Source organism: Trichoplusia ni, chromosome 17 (assembly GCF_003590095.1).
Source record: "Trichoplusia ni isolate ovarian cell line Hi5 chromosome 17, tn1, whole genome shotgun sequence".
In the NCBI taxonomy this organism is placed as follows: Eukaryota; Metazoa; Arthropoda; class Insecta; order Lepidoptera; family Noctuidae; genus Trichoplusia; species Trichoplusia ni.
In genome coordinates, this window is record NC_039494.1 from 4,517,645 (window position 1) to 4,538,082 (window position 20,438).

Consider the following 20,438-nt stretch of genomic DNA (forward strand, 5'->3'; position numbering starts at 1 on the left):
GTGGGAGGGGGCAGACAACCCCCCAGCGCCCGTCCGTACAGCGCTTAATTTCCGTATCGTATGGTCATTAATTTGTAAAGTGATATTTGCTTATATATATGTTCTGTCGATAGTTTAGGCTCGTGTTTAGTTTATGGAAGGGAAATAGTTGTCATAGTATGGCGGTATAAAGTGATTAGGCAGGAAAGATAATACCGGGTATTATTTAGTGATAGGAGATGAAGCATGATCTAATTCTGAGTCTTGGTGTCTTGGTGTTTGTAAAACCTCCCGTGACACTAGGATTAATTATTAAAGATAAGAGATGTTTATAAAAAAATGTCGAATACAAACAATAAGCAACAGACATAACATTAAATATGAACCATTCATTGTCGTTTCCACAATTACTCTGCAGAAAATGAAAAGCGAAACTTAGAACAATTTAAACCGCAGCAGTTAATTGAAGTTCACCGAAAGACAATGCGAACATATCAGCATTGAACAAACTCCATTAAAACAAACCGCTGCATTAGACCACATCAAAGTGAATGCAACAAAACGCGGGAAGTTGTTTATCTGTGCGAGTTTGGCGCCCTTTTTGCGCGCCCTCTGGCGTCGGGATTATGGCGGATTGCCGCTGTCACCAGCGCATTGCCGCCAACTTTTAATTACGACCATTGTGAACTAAGTTTAAGTCGACGACAAAAGAACTTTTTCTAATGAAACTTTGGCCGCCGGTGTCGTTATTACCGTGGTACTTGTTGGTCTAGTTAGTTTTTGTTTAAATAGAAATCTAGGTGGCTGAGCTTTGACTTATCAAACGAGGTGCAGGGACCGCCATCTTTGGTGCCTATGTCACAACGTGGCTCCACATTGTACTCTCTGTTACGTAAACCGTTCTTCAATTTGTACCTTAATTTACCCCGCTCGATTCGTAATTCAAAATCTACCTATTTTTTTACAATGTTGTCTCAGCGCAACCTTATCGTTTCTCATGTATTTTTCATTCATCTCCATCAAATTAAAAAAACTTAACATAATTCGACACTCAAAAAACGGTTAAGAAAAACTCTCCAAACGTATTAGTGGAACTTGCAAAAATATCCGAACATGAATTCGGTTCGTTAGTTGCACATTTCCGAACACAAATTGAGCTTGTTGGTGATGTTTACACAGAAAACTGAGACACGGCTGTGCATAAATTGCAGAGCTTCACATAATTAAAAATCAACATTTACATTCAATTCGATCTCCGTTGCTCTGTCTGCTCGTCGCATCACTAGCGTTTCTATTTTCTTACATGAGTGTTTATTTTTCATAAATGCTTCAGAAATGTGATTGCTTTTCAAATTAATTATACTGTGTTTACGCTCGATTTAATAACTCATTATTTCATTAAAAAGTTATCATTCTGATTCTAAATTTGAATTGGCTTTGAGTTGCCATGATTTTATACTTTTTTAATCAGGCATGCACTGTACACTCGCAATATTTTCACTCTATTTTAATTATAGATATTGAATAATGTAGGTATAGGTAGGTAGCACAGCAAAATAAAAAAAAGTACTGTAGACTTACCAACGATACTAGCAATTTATATAATGACGGTAATTGAAGTAATGGCAACGGCGGGGTGATTCAGTGCGGTGTTGCCAGCAATAATATAAAATGTCATATATTTATACAACATTATAATCCGAAGGCGAATATAACTTTTAGTTGTGTAATGGCATTATTTGCAAAATATAGTATCCATTAGGAGAGTATTTACTTTCTTAACTTTAAAATTAGAATATATGAAATTATAATTACCTTAATCTGAATATCAATCAGTCTATTTGTTTACACAGACACTTTTAATGGCATTTTTTGTAACTAGAGCCTATTTAAAGCAGACCCTTGAATGTCCACTAATACATATTAATGTTGAATAGAAAAATGCACTCTATCATGCATTTTGAATATATTACCCGAAAACCTAGCCTCGAAAACAAAAAGGGCGCACACCCATACATTATAACACGAAGAGATCAATCAGTATTCCCTTTGGCCCATATAAAATCCTGTAGCTTAACACTTTCTAAGAACAAACATTATTTCCGAGCGATAAAGTAGAAAACTTTAACAAATCTATTTGAAGCGAAAGAAACTAACAAAGCAATAAAAGCGAAATAATAGTTATGGAAATAGTCTTTCATTTTCCACGAAAGAAAACTACGCGAAACTACCGACAATATGAATGAAACTATAATATTAGAAAAGTTTCGTCTCGGGAAATGAGAAAACGTTGTAGGAACTCGTTCGTCTAATACACGTAGTTATAAACTTGTTCAATATAATATCGAGTGGCGGGGAGCGTGTCGCCGTCTCGCTCGCACTCGCTGCAACGCTCAAACTGCCCTCGTTTAATTGCATATTCAGCTGAATAATGCCGACGACCACATACATATAGCAGACGTCTGTCCGATTTCAGTACATTATGTTACAAATAACGCGGGGTTTTACACCACATTGTTATGCAACCTTGAAGTTAAATTAAATGTTTTCAAACAATACGGTCTTCGATAAATGAAAAATATTTTTCAGTCGAATTGATATTATCAGTATCAGTGATGGGAGATTGTAACTCCATCTCACTCAACCGTCTCGATAATATCTATATGAGACAAGTTATCGATAAGGAATCGATTATGTCGACTCAACTCGATATAGGACTTAAGAAATTAATTTAATGGGTTTGCTCAGCACTATACAGCGTAGATCAAACATTAAAGGCTTTATTGCTACATGGAAAACACTTGTACATAGTGTAAGCGATTGTTATGATAATGCTGGCTGCAATAGACGGAGGAGCTATGAAATATTGGCCTCTTTTGCATAAGCACCGCGGCAAACTCGAGTGAAATGGTTCTACGATGTGCTACGCTACTACGCCCGGACCTCGTAGCGATCTAATTGCTCATTAACTGTGACGCTAATGAAAACAAATTTGTCGTATAAATGTTAAATGTAATTTTTGGTACACGATAAATTTAAGTGAATTTTAGTTAGCGATATAACATATACGGAAACTGATTACAAGTGCTCTGTTTAACAAATTTCGCTACATGTTAATTCTTTACTCTACATTTCAGTTCGTACTTTCATGTAACTAATTACCTTAAGACAAGAAACCCTGAGAGGTGGCTAAAAATAACGTTATTTCTCCTTGACCCACCAATATTTGTGCGCTTTACGTCGATGGATATACCGAGGCCGCTCACCGGCTCACAATGTAGGGCTGCACCATTAATCACTGTTTTAACATATACTCCTAATCATGTTAAATAGCTTGACGGAATCGTTACGCGAATGTTTTAGGTAAATTCAATTAAAATTTATAGTCTTTCGGGTATGATATTTACGCGGAAGTGACGAGAGTTCAGAAGTTTCAAATATTTTTTTGTATCGAAGATTTTAATCATTATTACTATTAGCGTTGATATAGCGTAGTAGTGTTGAGCTGAATAAGATATCTAACTTAATTACATTTTTAGAAAATTTATTTAAAAAGAAAGGAGGTTGTGCATGTTTCGTTTCTCGATGTCGTTTAGAATTTTTCTTTTCTATCCATCAAATTACAATTCATAGGGTGGTTGAGGTAGAACATACCCTGAAATACAGGTTCAATGCACAGCATATATCAAAAAATAAGTCGCACAGTCGTTAAAATCAAATATAGAGCCAAAAGTGAAACGCTTTGCCAAACTATAGCACATTCTTATGAACGTATACTCGTATTTGTTCGCATTTTCACGATTTTATAGAGTGTGAATCTTATGTGCACTGGAGCGTGACAATCGAGATAATTTTAGCGTTTGAATATTCTCTGTGTGTTTATAAGCTTCAAAGTTCTTCAGTTTCTGCATAAAAGATGGTAGAGTCTTATATTACGAATATCTGATCCATCTTTTCGCTTAGCAGAGCACTCTTAACAAGATTTCAGATCGAAAAGTAAATTAATTAACGCATCGTTCGCTCGCCTTTTAAAGATTTATGCTTAGTAGCCTCACCTGTACACAGAGAACGTAATTGCCAAAGTTTAACTTTTAAAAATAACTTCATTACAACTTTTTTAACGACGTCAAAGAATTTCATAAGCGCCACTCTTCTACACCTATTAAAGCTCATCTCATCTCGTCGTATATCTAAAATTTGTAATTTGTTTATCAAACGTCTGGTATACGTATAGGTGTGTGTGGCGGGCGGGGCGCGGGGGCGCGGGGGGCGCGGCCGCGCTTGCCGCGCTCGTTCCGTCACACGGGCAGCAGTCACGTGCGACGACGCCGGCTCTCAACGCGCTTTACGTAACATATCGATTCCCGCTGCACCTATCGATCGCCGATCGGCCGTTGCACATCACTATAACTTGGTTTCCCGCGCAAATTTAATTTTGGATTTTTACGTCAGCGTCGCGTGTGTTGTGTTTTTATTTTATTTTTTGATTTTGTGACGAGGCCTTGGATTTTTCGGTCGAGCTGCACGCTCTCGGAAGAGTTTCAAGGTGGGTTAAACTTTTAACGTTTTAGGACTAGTACAATTTTTTAAGCATAAATCTATGATGGGAAAATGAAACCGGTTCGATTGCGCTAAATCGCTTTAGTTAAAAGGTCAATACTCCCGGTGGCACGCGAGCAAGACGCAGCGATGAATGTGGAGCGCTGGGCCCACTGCTGGGCGTCTGGAGACAGCACACCATGACGGATGTCTGCATAATATTATTAATAGCAATAATTACCTTCCAGCTATTGTTTTAAAAGAGTAACTCGCTTAATTGGTAGAGCTGCGTATAGTTGTAATTTATTCTAATAAAATGTAGTTATTTAGGCAATTATTGCCAATTGAGTTTAACAGTGAATGTCTAATTTAATTATCATCATTTTAATTGATGTAATGGCTAAGTTAGGTATGTTTAAATAATGTAGAGTTACCCTCTTTCAAATTCAATCGTCTATTGATGAATGAGGAAATGGTAATAAAATCAAACCTTCCATAAATTAATGATCTAAATTGAGCTAAAAATTTAAGGATCTTGAGGTCTACAATTTAAGTGTTAAAAATAATAAATATATGCCTTTAAGTAGTAACTAAATTATAAAAAAGTCAAATGTTTACGTAAAACCAGATGTTTTCTTGAATATTTTAATGAAAACTAATTCGGTTTAGTAAATTATAATTTATTTTAACCTCAGACGAGTAATGTTGGTTCAGTCCACGTTAACGTGTCTTATGACATTTATAGCACAATAAATCTTAATAAAAAAGTTATGTGACTCTTAACATTGAAATAATGGATGATTCGCGGAATTAAATTGCTCATTTTAGCTCAATAATAAACGTGTAAATTATTTCTAAATAGACTATTATATTAGTCAATTGTATTTTTTTACTTTTAATTGAATATAGAAGTACTGAAATATTAACCTTTTTTATAGAGTAAGCACCAATTAAGTTAAAATGGTCTTCAAGTTTCATACAGTTTTTTTTTTTTGTGAATTGTATTGATTATTGCAGATTTTAATGAGTGTGCGCTAAATCTACTGTTTTCTTTTTTCTTAATAAATCGACCTCACTCACTTTTTACGAAATTAAAATTTGCATACTTATTAGTTTAAGTATCAATAACGTGCCAAGATGCACAACCATTGCGTAAAAGAAAGTGTTGGTATAGCAATAATCGTCAAAAACTCATCGTTTTACGCACAATGTGTTTTTTTAAAGAAAAAAAAATCAATAAAATTTTAAGTAGAGTAACTTTCCCGACGGACGTAGAGGAAGTCGGAAAAAAATGAACTTGCTGGCTAATTATTGATTTAGAAATTATTAAGATTGAACGACTGCTAATTTAATGTATTAACTGCAATTTTAGAAAAGCGAATTGAATTCTACTACTTTAAAATGTATGTGCGCTACTTTTCATATGTTTATTTTTCAGATACAATTCAAGCTAAATTTTATCCCAAAAACAATTAGCCAAAACGTAAACAATTTAGAAATTAAATGAATACGAATATTTAAATAAGTATGCATCAATTCTAGAGCAATGACCTTTTAAACCGCGTTAGAGCTGCAATAAGTTTTCAGACAAATAAAATGCATTAGTCGATACTCCTGCTGGCAATCACGTAGGCAATCGATATTTGATCGCATTACCGAACTTCTAAAGCATTTCCGTTCCATACTTCTCTTGCTAACCCGATGAATCAGCGAAAACAATAACAAAATAGGCAAAGCTTTAGAAATCTTAAGTTTCAACCCCGATAAGATAAATACACCGCCATTAAACTTAGATGTTTGGTTGTTGACTAAATAACGATACTCGTATTCGTTGCCTGATTCATGTTTCTTATCTCCCCTTATCGTGATGTAAAGTTTACACAACATACTCAATTTAGATTGTATGTGTGTATTCAAGATAAAGCTTATCTCCTGTCCCCGTTTCTGATTCGCTCATTTTTAATAGAATATTATTCTGACTGACTCTGACGCTCTTCACTTGACCTCTGACCGACGTAAAATGTTTTTTTTTTTACAAAAAAGAACATGGCGTCTGATAGCGTTCTAAATTTGAAACAACGTCTCGCGTGGGGTATGCGTTCCGGTTAGTGGCATCGTTAACAAATGTTGCCATGTGACAACACGTTGCTAGTGTTGTGCGTGGCGAATAAAAATTTAGGTCACTCTCGCGTTGGCTGGCCTCGATTCATTGAGAGCTCGTGCCGATCGTGCGTTATGCTCGCTCGATGTTTGATAGTGTTGTAAATAAAAACACGTGGGCCACGCATCTGGCCGGGCGCAGATAGCCTCCACTCGTTACTAGGAAATACAAATCGTTTCGGGCTACGCTCAAACCGCGTACATTTCCCCATTCACAGCGTTAAATCGCATTAACATTCATTGACGGGATTATTCATGGTCAGGCACGTTTTAATTAACAAAATGTTGCGCTACCTTTTAATATTTGTTAATACTTTTTTCGAACCGTGACTTCTTAAGTAAACTTTTTAATATTCATGCATTCGTTGAGGTGAAGGCAATCAAAAATGAAAATTGAAGATTGAGAATTGAAGCGAGATTGAATAAAAAGGGTATTGTCTACTTTGTTGTAGAGTTTTATTTTAAAGCTATCGGAATGAGTGATAGTGTCGGTGAACGACGTAGCATTATTTTAATAAGCCGGTGTATTTTTAACACAAACCATAAAAGCTGTCTGCGGACAGGCGGTCGCATAAAAAGTGAAAATCAATATTGTCGGCTGCCCCACGCCAGGAGTCTGGATAATTGGAAAATTCTCTGTACGTTGAAAGCTATAAATTTTCACTTTTGTCCACGCAGAACCTTTTCCGTGTTGCATTAAGGATAATAAATTGAAACAAAATGCAAGTGACGTCGTTTAAACTCGGTTTTGTGGGGAGTTATTGTATTAACAACTGTGTGATTATAGGATTATCTTATTTCTGACTGCGAGCGATTTTACGGCTTCTTTTGTTTTCAGTTCGATTTTTAAAGACTTTAATTTTTATCGACGTTTACTCTTGGACTTTTGTTCTTCGTGAGGTGTTACTTGAAGTTAACTGTTGAGTGTTGCCATAAAATATATAAGAAACATTTTACGTACATAGGGCTTTTAACAGTATACGTAAATTTTAATTCTGGACGTTTTCACGAGCGTCGTAATTGACTTTACGAGTCATATCAACTGCAATTAGCTGGTCCCTCGGCTCCTGCCACCTTTAGTGTGTTTATTTTGCTTTTGATATATTAACTTTAACGTTCAGAGGCTGTAAACCATCCTTGGCTTGCAGGTTTTGATTTATTAGTACTTTACGCCAGAAACGATTAGTGGAAGATATAAAAAAAGCGAAAAACTATTACGTGAAGTTTTCAATTTAAAGCTATCATAAATTGAAATCCTTTCGTTTAAACTTGATTTGTAAATACCATTTAAAGATGAAGACCAACACCAGACGATTCGATAATTTAGGTGAAATGGACAGAAGAACAATAATATCTAGCTTTAAAATTCCAAATCATTTAACAAACACTCAATAAGACGTTTATTCAGGAATGTTAATGTTAAAACAGTATCATTTTCCTTGAAAGTCGGACAAACTTCGCCACAAAAGAGGATTATGAACCCAGCGCTTTTGGATCTACCATCATCTCTTAAAGCAATACTATTATAGGTGTTATAGATGTTGAAGCGAGATGATGTTATACACGGCTTATAACACTGTCTCTTTTCCACAGCCGCCGCTGTTAAGTCGATCCGATACTCGAGTTATCACTCGTACAACTTTTCTTTAAGATGTTTTACTGCGACTTAATTTGTGAGAGCTAAGGTACAATAAACCGCGTGTCTTTAGGAACAATTATAATTAAAGGAAGAGTGATTGTTTTAATGCAGTTTGTTAGATTTTTGGTATGTATCGTTACTGAGTAAGTGCGGATGACTGTACTGTGTAATTTGGTTGGTATCGTCATATAAGGCACATGGTACACGCTAAGAGTACTTTTCACACTTTCACCGCGCACTTTCTATTAAGAAATATGCTAATATTTGCAAGTTTGTCGTAAAAACCGTGATAGGCCTCACACATAAACTGTGTTTTACTTTTAACAACGCTTATCCTCCTCATGGTACTTTCATTTCAAAATTACAAGAAAGCTAAAGAAAACTTGTATGGCCGAGTGATTCTTGCCACTCTGCAGTGTGTCGTTTGTTCGATCCCTGGGAAAGACAAGCATTTGTGAGATCCTGGAACTCTGAAACAGACTCTGGCTATCTTGCGCACATGTAACTTATAACATTCTGCAACACAAAGCTTAAATTCCTTACTTCAGGAATCGTTAAAAAGAAGAACAATATGGCATAGAATAAATTCAGTGTAAAAGCACACCAAGAAAATCGTCGTAATAAATCGTATAAAGCGTGAATGAAACAATTTGCCCGCTCATCACAACGAGCACAACTCGTTGGACAAGCTGACGTCTATAACAACAAAAAGCAATCGATAGTAACAAGCTGTTTTTATATTCATCGCAATCGCATGTTACAGACCGCGTGGCGACCAGTCACGCATACCACGTGTCACATCCATATTACTTCATTCATGCAACCCACGTGGATGGGAACTAGACTGTTTATTTACCATTCGTATTACTGATCTTTATTTATCGAAAACAATTTAGTTCAACAAGCATTGAGACATTTTTTCTTTTGAGTTGTGAGTCGTGACTACTCCAATTATACCGATTACGATAACATCGGATTACACAAACGAAAGCTTATAAATCACTCCATGACATTTAAAATCCTATTAACCTTTAATCTTGTCCGATTTTCTCATCTATTCAAATTTAATAGCGGAACTCTATCAGCGCAAACAATCAAAGAGCAATCCTAAACGCTGTTTACAAACAGGCAAATGACTTCATTCAGGTTCCCGGCGCCCTCCTCATGTTTCCCGGGCGAGGCCCCCGGGATCGGATCGCGTAGACAAGCGTAAGATATCCCGCACTCCTGCGATCCCGCCCTTGAACTTGAAGCCGTCACGCGCCGACAATGGGGACGTTTACCTCTTTCGCTTCTTACAAATACACATTTATTTCTGTGTCCCAATTTCCTTCACATAAAAAGAAAAACATTCAGAATTCCTACGAAATATTTCCACAGAAACTTTCTATGATAAGATAATGTTATCGAAGCCGACGGAAGTGCAACAAAGCGCCCTACAATCACTATTGCCCTATAACAATAACTTGAGCGCATAACACGCCGTAGAAAATTGTGTACAACGTTTTGAATGGCCAATTCCGAGAAGTAAAAATATAAAATTAAACTAGCAATAGTCTAGCTGCAGTCTAGTGGCAATAAAACCGTCGTTAAACCGCGAACGTGTGAACTTTCCCTGGCGTGTTTACACCACGGGTGTTCGTGCAAAGAACTGGTAAAGCCGGGTGCCAAGTCCGGGTGAAATATATCCGGTCGCCGGGGAATACGCGTAGACGCGCGGCAGACGGCCCTTGAACTTCGCCCGTCGGCTTACCCGGCTGCGTGAAACTATGCGTGAAGCGTCACACCCGACATCCATGGGCAGAACACGACTGTACACTGTACATCACCACCGCGTATTAATATTCACTTGACGTTTATTTCAAGGAAAGCACTCACCTTTCACGTCATCGGAAAATGCTTGTCCCTTTTCTTTATGTTACTTCAAAAGCTAGCCTAATTTGCCTTCAGGAAGATGTGATTTTGACATTTCAACAATCCTTCAAGAAAAAAGAATTCCACCCAGATGTTCGGATTCTTTATCTACAATTGACACAGCGCCGATCTAAATTCGCGTACGCTGTCGTGACAAATGTCCGGACGTGGTGCGAGACCCGGATAACCGTTTGTCGTCTTATCAGTGACCTCTAACACTAAGGAATGTTCCATTGAGGGTTTTATCTGGTTTGTGGATACTGCTCTTTTTCGTCTGTCGATAGAAAAGTGAGGAGAAAATCTCGGCAGAATTTTCTATCAAGGAAAACGTTTAGACAAAAAGTGTTTTATGTAATGACTGTCGTGTTAATAGTTAGGCTTTTAATAAAATTTAAAAATCCACACATCCTAAAATAAAAAAATATTTAAATTATCGTAAACTCTACCTTAACTCTGTCTAAATTAGGTATTTTTTTATATTCCTTTGACATATTCTACCCAGTTCTAGAATACATATGTATATAATTCTCTCCAGAGACGTATTAACAGCCGGTGTATTTTCTGTTTACAAAAGTTTCACACAAACTCGTTTAGTTGACGGCACCATTTAGTTATCAAACGACGAAACTTTTTTAATTATAAATACGATTGCTAAACAAAGAGGTTTAATTAATAAACTAATGAGTTGTGTCGGAAGAGTATGGTATTATATTTGTAGAGAAAAATGATTGCATTTTTAAAATTCAGATGAGATGACGTGGTTTTTATTGATCGTTAAGCAATGGAGAATTAAAGATGTTAAGATTAAATTAGACTTTTGAAGTTCTGATGATAAATTGATGAGAATCGTCCCAACGATTACAGAGTTTCTGTAACTTTTTTTATGTTTAAGTAATTAAATTGACTGATTATCGAAATAGGACGGGATTCCTTTTTAAAGGATTTTTCTGTACGTTGGACTTGGCAATGACAAAAACATGACACATAAGGGTGATATTTTACTCGCGTTGTTAAACTTGTTACATTGAACTAAGCATTGAACCATTTAAGACATTCGATCAGAACAAATTGTCGCTTTTCTAGGGAGACAATAAAACGAAAAGTAAAATATTCCGAAATATTATTTCACTTTATTCAGACTGAATGGTAGGTTGTAAATTGTAACAATAAATCGCATAGGCTTTTGTTTATACTAGCAACAAAAGAAAGAGTTATAGCTTACTCCGCGTTGCTATGACAACGGATTTTATGGCATTTTGTCTGAAATCGATACGATTAGACCGTATCAATTGCGAGACAATATTTCTGTTTCGATTTACAATCAATATTTCAAGGATAATTCGACGTGGATCGTGTATTGTTTCTGAAGGCGTTTGTTTTTAAATGATGAGGTATTTTTGATCTAAACTTAACTGCTACAAATTCAAAATTAATTTGGAGCAGCTGAAAGTAGAAGAAAGGGAGTAGGATTTTTCTTACTTTGATCCAAAACTCCTATCATGGTTCATTAATATCTAGATTAATTAAATCTGTGACAAATAAATTGTGTATTATAAAAAAAAAACTTATCTCAAAATACACAAATAAAATTATAAGCACGTACAATAATCTTATTTCAATTTGTACCCGGTTCAAGTAAGGTCAATAAAAGTCCCGGACCTAGGGCAACGACAAACGGCTATACCCGGGTGAGACCCGTCGGGTCACTCCGGCCGGTCAACGACCCCTAACATTACACTTAATTATATTTAAGAAAAAAAGTTTTATTTTTTATGAACTTTTTTCTTTTCGAATTTAGTTTTGCAGCCTTATGTAAAGTTAAATTATAATGTAAATGTACGCTAGTATGTTATTTTTAGTCATAGTATAATTATGTTTTCATAGTATTGCGTTGTACTGTGAACAATAACTACAATTGCCGGTTTCAGACAATTGTTTAAGACCTTCAGTTTGTTTACTTTAAGAGACCTTCGTTTATAAATATAGCTACAGGTGAGAGACCTTTTAAAGTAAACGCGTGTTTAAGAGAATAATTTAAGTTTTTTTTTTTAGTACCGAAGATCTCGATGTAGATATAAAAATAAGATGTAACAACAACAAGTAAAATGACACACTAGACAGTTATACTACTTTTTAAAAAAGGCTTAAAAAGGTTTTTCACGAAACAAAACTTAAAACCTCAAAGTTATTCCGTCCTATTGTTCGCGATGATTAAATTTCAAAAGAATCCTTTTCACTATTGAATCATTAGTATGAAACATGAATCATAAACAATAAGTAAATTTTAATTCCTGATACATGACGTAATACGCCATAGACCTTTGTCTATCACATACTTTTTATTACGTCAAAAAACCATCCGCCATTTGCAAACCGCCGAGGTATTCGCAGTTCAAAATTTAAAACTAATGACAATCGAAATAGAACATGGCCGCTTTTTAAACTGTCATACTAGATAAAATACTCCTTGCGGAGCGTAGACTGTGTTCATCCGGTTTTTTATCAGTTACCCGGGTTTACAGACGTGCCCGGTCGATAACCCCGCGTACGGTCAAAGTTTATCAATCAGGACTTTGTTGATTTTAACTTAACCACAACGTATGATAGTGAGCTTTAAAGTTTATTATTAAATAGTGACGTTACCTTACAACTTCCAACATGATGTTGGTAAATGAATTTTAAATGTGGAAGACGAGTTATTTCTTTTTTTTTACAGCATAAATACTTTTCTTTACTAAATTGCTATTTAGGTTTTTAAGCCTGTAACACTATCTTAGTGCGTTTAAGTATTATAGAGTCGTGGATGCTGAAGCAGAAAATTAATGAATAAAACCTCTCATTATAAAACTTAGATTTTTTTGCAAATTATAATAAATCCATACATACTATTATATAATTATGTATAATAATATTAATGTATGTTTGTTGTTTACAGGTCTTACAAGACATCAAGGTAAATATATTAATGCTTGTCTAACGCATTCTATCTCACTCGCACAGTCTCACTTATTTTGCGATATCTTGCACGTTTCTGTTGTTTCGTCCTTCTAATGCTTTTTATTTAGTTCTGTTACTAATTTTTTAGTTACTCTTTTGTTTAATTGATTCTTTGTGTTGGTAGTATTGAATGTTCCTTTCTTTTTAAATGTGGTCGTAGTTTCTAATAGTACTTTTTATGTTGTAAATGTCTGGTGTAGAATTAATTGCAGGGAACGTGTTGCTTCCATACTTTAGAAGTCAAATTCCCTTATTTTTTCGTTACTATAATACTATCAAATCATAGTACTATCCCTATAATATCTTCAGGCATAAACAGTTACCGAATGGAGATGAAATTTATACAGACAAAACGAAAACTGACATTGTCTACGGAAGAAAGGCCATTGTCTTTTCGTGAGTACTACCTATGTAGTCTACCTAGTATACCTGGTCTAGGTAAATATTTTAGAATACATAGGCACTAAGACACGTCACATCCGCGAAGGTTCGATATGTCGTGAGGGGGGCGAGGGCGAGACCGCCGGTCGATGGGTCATCGACCTCGGGTGGATTTTGATGCCACCCTGTGCCTCCTACCACTTATTTATTTATTAAAATTTACCTACATTGTCTATAGCCAGTATTTTAATAAGAGACGGAATTTAATTTTCATCTTAAATGAGATAACGGAAAGGAGGTTTGTTGATTTTTTTTTTTGATGATTTTGTTGTACTCTTGTGTTTTGTGCTTTTAAAGAGTCTTGATCTTGTGAGTTTACTTATTCTAATGAAGCATCGTAAATAGCTGTAGATGTTTTTTTAAGCTGTCAAACGGTACAGTAATGTAAAGAGTTGATGTGGTACTTTACTACCTTTTTTTAATATGGCTCTTTGTATTTCCGTGTATTCGCAAATATTTTCCACGAAACGAGAAAAGCTCTTTCCTGCCAGTATTTACATAACTACCAAACCCTTCAAAATGTTTGAATATAAGTAGACATCTTCATAATAACGACATTGTCCTTACTCCAGAAATTCTCCTTCAAAACTTATTCCACGCCTGAGCTATGAATAATAAAGTTGTCTGAAATAATTTTAAATTAGGTTTCTCGGTAAATTAAATTACGCCGTATAACTCCCATGATTTCACGGTTCCACAAAACAGTTAATTAATTAATCAGGTCATTGATAAACGTTATCAGGACCAACCGAAATGGCTATTATCCCAGTCGATAAGTGCCATGTACACCACAAGTACATACAACCATAACATACATGTGCGCGGAGCAGCATATCGGACAAATTCATAACCGCACATAAAATGTATTGTAGATTCCATAATTCCTCCACATAAAGTCCTGTTTCATACAGATTTTGACGAATCGCCCGTCTCTTTCTAACCCATGGCGCTCTCTCCCTCACACAACAATCGCTATCCAATATTCTATTTACAAAACATTCGGCGGCGTACGCGACGTTGCCGTCCTGCTGTGCGCTTGCGCCGGTGACGTCACAAGCTGGAGAAACGCTGTCCTTGTCTTGGTTTCTCTCTCTAAACATTATTTCGTTTAGAACTTGAGCACAGTTTTTGTAAAAACCTATAAGGAAAAATTTCTGAAATTCTGTTATTGAAGGCCAATTACTGGCGTCCGTGACGACCATATGTGTGATGGTATTTTATCCTAATTAGGACAAAATTAACATTTACATTACAAAATAGGCCTCATTCCATATTCAAGATAAAACAAATTCGTTAAAACAGACACTTTGTCTCGGGAAACAAAGGCAGAAAAGTTGGAGACTCAACAAAAAAATATTTGGATGTAATCTCGTTGAGTAGTAGGCTCTGTGAGTCAAAACACAATGCCTAGTTTTCCTTGGATGAAGTTCCGACGACTAAACACACATAAAAGAATGGAATTTGCATTCGTTACGCTTTTCCTTTTATTTTCATAACTAATTTCATACGTAGAGTTGTAATGATGTCAGTAGTCTATGAATACCAGAGTATGACACATTGCTTTGACTACCTACTAGACTTAAATTTACTCTTTCCTACTTTTCCACGTTCTGTATTGTCTTCGATACGATAGGTTATTGACTCCCCTTTACATGTCAAGAAAAAGATCGGAAAATTTTCATTACGTAGTCATAGCGTAATGTATTTCTGCCGAATTAAGTGTCTATCACTCGCTTATTACACTTTAGAGTGACAGATACAGCAATTACAGCATAAAACTTAAGAGCAACTTAAAATTTAGTAACCTTTGGGTTTCTTTTCCTCTTTTTTGTGGAGTAATTATTCAAATCGTCTCCCTTCAACAGGCTAATATTGTAGTCTTATAAGTATACGCAAAATAAACATTTTACCCAGTCCAATGGAATCGTAATTCCTTTCCTTTAACGACCGTATATGGGAAAGTCGTGGCCTATTCTTTGCAAACCCTAAGGGAAACACATTAATTTTATAGAAAAGCTAATGTTAGATAAAAACAATAAGATAATTAGGTAAACTTTATTACTATCATTAGTTCTGTTCATGGATAAAGGAAGACCGTTTCGTCTAAAAGAGAATTACATTACTAAATATAGGCTACAAGACGATAGCATTAGATATTTTTGTATCTTATTATGAGAAGGGTAACAAATATTTTTTTTACCTAGCCCACGTTGTCCCTCTGGTGGGCAAAGGCGTCCCTAAAAACTTCAATTATTCCCTGTCCAGGCCACGCGGTAAGGGTTAAGATCGTCCCGCCACCGCTTCCTAGGCCGCCGTCAATTTAAACGTACGTTAAATGGAATATAAGAAAAATCCAACCAAAAACTAAAAAATCCACATTACAAAGAAAACCATCTTGGCTAATTCCAAAAATATCCACCTAAAAACGAAAGGCCTACGACATCAATGACCTAAGGCGGAAAACAGTGCTGACATGAAGACCTAAATTAATGAAACCATTTAAGCTAGTAGGTAGCTAGACAAAATGGTATTGTATAACAGTACTTTCTACCACATTCTATTGTTATGTTATTGTGTGATAACAATAGCTGTGATGTTTATTAAATAACAAATGATCACGGCAACAATTGCTAATAATTTGCCTCGTTATTTTCATAACATCCGCTCATGATATCCAAACATCGTGATGGCGTAATAATATTGGGTATTCGAACACGTTTTAGACAATATTCAAGCATATAATTGGTGGTCGCAATTCGGGAATAGTTGTTTTCTCAATGAGATTGGATTTTAGATTACAATCAAGGTTTGAATCTAAACATATTTGGGTACACCCGTAAAAGTTTTCCGTCCTACCTTGAATGCTTCATAACTAAGTTTATCAAAGACACCCCTACTCAGTTATCAACAATAACAAACGACTTTTTCATACAAAAATGAGTTCCACTTAGTCTTGAACGAATTAGCCCTTAATCTACTTAATGAAATGGTGTCATCTCTGTATTGCATCCTCAAGGAGGATTCAATTAGTCATCTCAATCCCATGTGATCTTGACCTTGGGACTTGTTGTCTTGTTTAAATTGCATGATATTTGTGACCGCTTAACCTGTTTATACTTTTAGATATTTCGCCTTTTTTTTGCGAACAAGGTAGGTAAGGTAAGGTCTTGTTTTGTTGGTCTCGTTGTCTTCAACCGTTTTTTGATTTCTTCTAATAACTGGTTCCTAATAAGGAATCTTGTTTCAATCCCTTCAGTGATTTTTGTTCCTTGTTTTTTCGATTGAAATATTGTTTTGTGTATCTATATGAGATGTTCTTACAAGATGTGCGCATGCCTATAATAGGCATGCATACGAGAAACCATGTTATTCACTTTATAATTTGTTAATTGTTTGGTATACCTGATAAATAAATAAATAAAGATATTTGTTTCTAAGTTCACCATGACGTCAAATGGTCCTTATTAGTCTGCTTTGCCCAAATTATATTTAAGGTCCTCTATAAGACATCTAAATTGAATAAATTCAGCTATTATTGTTTCTGCTATTAGATCAGCAGTGACCTTAGGACTAGGCCACTTGGCTGCCATCAAATTGCTCACATACAATAAAAGACATCGGTCGTCACCGGAAGCAATCAATTCGAGCCACAATAAACCCAATGTAGGAAGGTTAAGGATCAATCGGAGTACAATGGTGGTAACCTTCACGTACAGTTACACTTGTAGAACTCGAGTACCTACTTATAGGACACGATATGAGGAAAATTTCCGTGATATTTTTTTGGTTTTCTTCCTCTCAACTCCTATAAAGGAAGATTGAATTATTTTCTTGAACGTAAGTATCTTAATCTTCGTAACACAATTCTTTGAATAGTCTCGAGAATATATTCCTGTAAAAATGAACGGTTTTAAGTCTTTGACACAAACATGGTTTCTTTGGGAAAAATACTTCAAAAATACTATTGACTAACCATACTTCCAAAAAAACTGAATAGCATTTAACATAACACAAAATATGACGTAGTTTATTAAGCTATGAACTGTCAAAATAAAGAATTAATTAAACATAAAATCTTCAAAAAAAACGTCTTAATTCAATCAAAAAAATGTTTAAGACAAGCCAGTGTTTGCCAAAACCTTTTTTCAAACCCGTTCGCCTTGAATTTTTTATTTCCTAATGTTAAAACACTATAAATAGAATTTATATCACAGAGATAACATCTGCATATTTTTGAATATATTTTAGACGTAAATGGTAACAACGGAATTTTTTGTAGTAGCGAGAAATTAATGGAGTGGCGACACCTAATTATTATGTTGACTATACTAATTAGTAGGTAATTGGACCTTAATGGTTTTTAATAGTTTACTTCGATATTGTTCTGTTAAGCGATAGTGTGAGTAAATCTACAAGGGAATATATCTAAGGCCACTTTACTATCTTGGTTTGAAATCTGTATTGTTCGTCGGGAGAATAAGTTGCAATCAATCATATAATTAAAGATGGAGGTCGATTTACACAATAAGATAAATGTAGATAGAGTTAATGATTATAGTCTTATTCCTGCTAACAACTGGCCTTAGCCCATAATAAGGCTGAATAAAATACGAGCCTGTGAATATCCCAGCACTAGGCGTAAAATCCTTTCACCTAAAGAGAAAGCACGACCATTCATCAAAACATCAATTAGAAAAAAGAACAAGAAAACTGTTTTGTTTCCCCATAATGAACTGAAAAATCTGTTGCTTTTTCCCCGCTTTATTTAATCAGGTAAAATCGTAGCGGCCGCGGTTAGCCGCGCATTTAGGCGACCGCCGCGGGCCAAACCGCCGAGCCAAATGTGCAAAACCTTGAATTGTTGAACACAGTTTGGGGGAAACTGTGAACCCAGTTTACGGCAAACTGGCAGACTGCAGGCTGCGGTTGTCGAATCCACCGCGAGTCCGGGCGCGGGCGCTGGGCTACCTATACGCGGTTTTGTCTGAAATGACGCTCGGAAATGCAGCTTCGGTCGCGTAATGTTGGCGTGAACATGTAAACTAACATGCTTATTCCTGAATGGTTACAATAGAAATACAACGGAATACGTTTAAATAGTTTTGTCTCTTTTAAACCAACCAGCTTTCTTTATCAGTGAAAGATGTGAGACAGGGTTTTGATATTGTCAATGGTTTCAGAGTTCCTCAACTCAAATCAGCTCATACAATTTTTATATATTTTAAATTTAAAGACTGGTAGCTAGTACCCCAGAAATCATGAATAATAAGTGTCTTAATTATTATAATCAACAGTACTTATCTTCAAAACCTACTTAATGTCCAGCTGCTATTTATTCATATCTGCCATTAAAATAATTACAAGCAATTAACGATGGCATTTAGTTGCACATAAGTATAATAACAACAGCTATTAGCACGTATAATAATTACTTAAACTTACTTCTTTAGCTATTAAAATGCAGGCATTTAATTTCATCCATATAAATTGGCGAATATTAATTAGTACAAAAACAACTGAATTCTTAACCCTTTTAAGCCAAGCATAAATTGCTACATCTCTTTCAATTTATAATTATTGTATTATTTTTTTGACAATTTCATATTATTGGCTTCAACACGATCAAATGTGTTTCTTAAACTTGTTCCAACCTTTTGAGCGTCTTCCAAACTGTTCGATTTAGTGTAAAGCTTTCACAAACCTATCAACACCAGAACTACGTATTAGCTCCAATTTAAGTTCCCCTCAAAATGATTTCAACTTTATTAAGTGTTTGACGTGTGTGGCCTGTATTATGCTATGTGGCATAATTTTATTTGCACCTAAGCCCCGGCCCTCGTGAGTCGTATAATACGCGGCGCCCCCACCCGGCTCGTTCAAGAATAGCCGACCACCGTGGTCAGGCACGTGTTTCATAACTGCCACTTGTGTAACCTCCACTAGTGCATTGTGATACTTGCATCTTTAACATACGTATTTGATCTAATTCTCTATTTTTTGGAGTTTTGTACGCCTACTTTGAAAATAGAACCCTTTTGCTGAGGCTCCACTGTCTTTCCGATCGTCTATCGTACCTTTTCAGGACCCGCTATAGGATAGATCAGACTTTTAGACCGACTCTTGATTCTTTTAAAGGAAAAGTATTTCTATTGCCAATATTAAATCAAAATTAAAATTGAATCGACGTTAAGCATTGCCAGCCATATTATCAGATGTTCTAGTTTTTGAGAGAGACAATGACAATTCTATCACGTAAATAGTCTGAAGTCTAAGTCTACACTCCTACAGAACTAGTGTTCTTTTGTTAAACTTTCGTTCAGAATATAATCTTACCAGATAAATTGTTCAGTCTACCAAAGGTCTGTAACAATGCTTTTATGGATGAAAAAAAGCTCCTCTTAAGTTATTTGTGGTAGCAAATCCTGTTACACTTGTAAAGCTTATTTTTTTTGTAATATATAGCCTAAACTTATAAAATTAAATCTTTTACTCTGTAAGTAGGATATTATCATTACTTTTACATGTATTTTTTGGAGATCGCTGGGGTTCTAAATAACAAGTCTATTGGATATTTCCTCTTCCAGTTTGCTCGAAGAATAGGTAAACCAGGCCTGTCTCTTCATTTAATATTAACAACGCTTACACTAAATTTTGTTATCTCTATTAATGAAAGAAAATACAGAGAACTTTAGAGTTCAAAAAGTTAAATAAAGAATTTTGTTTTTGTTCGAAGTTTTGACCTCGAGAAGTTTCACAGAAATATTTATTC

General features: G+C 35.4%; 1 protein-coding gene across 2 annotated transcripts in view; it reads left to right on the forward strand.

Annotated features, from left to right (window-relative positions):
- Positions 1-3,534: 3,534 nt before the first annotated feature.
- The window catches only part of LOC113502725 (DNA N6-methyl adenine demethylase), a 38,697-nt gene continuing 21,793 nt past the window's right edge, over positions 3,535-20,438 (forward strand). For both annotated transcript variants that reach the window (XM_026884381.1, XM_026884382.1), the window contains exons 1-2: positions 3,535-4,525; positions 13,167-13,184. The gene's annotated coding sequence lies outside the window, so the exon portion shown is untranslated. The remainder of the gene's footprint in view (positions 4,526-13,166; positions 13,185-20,438) is intronic.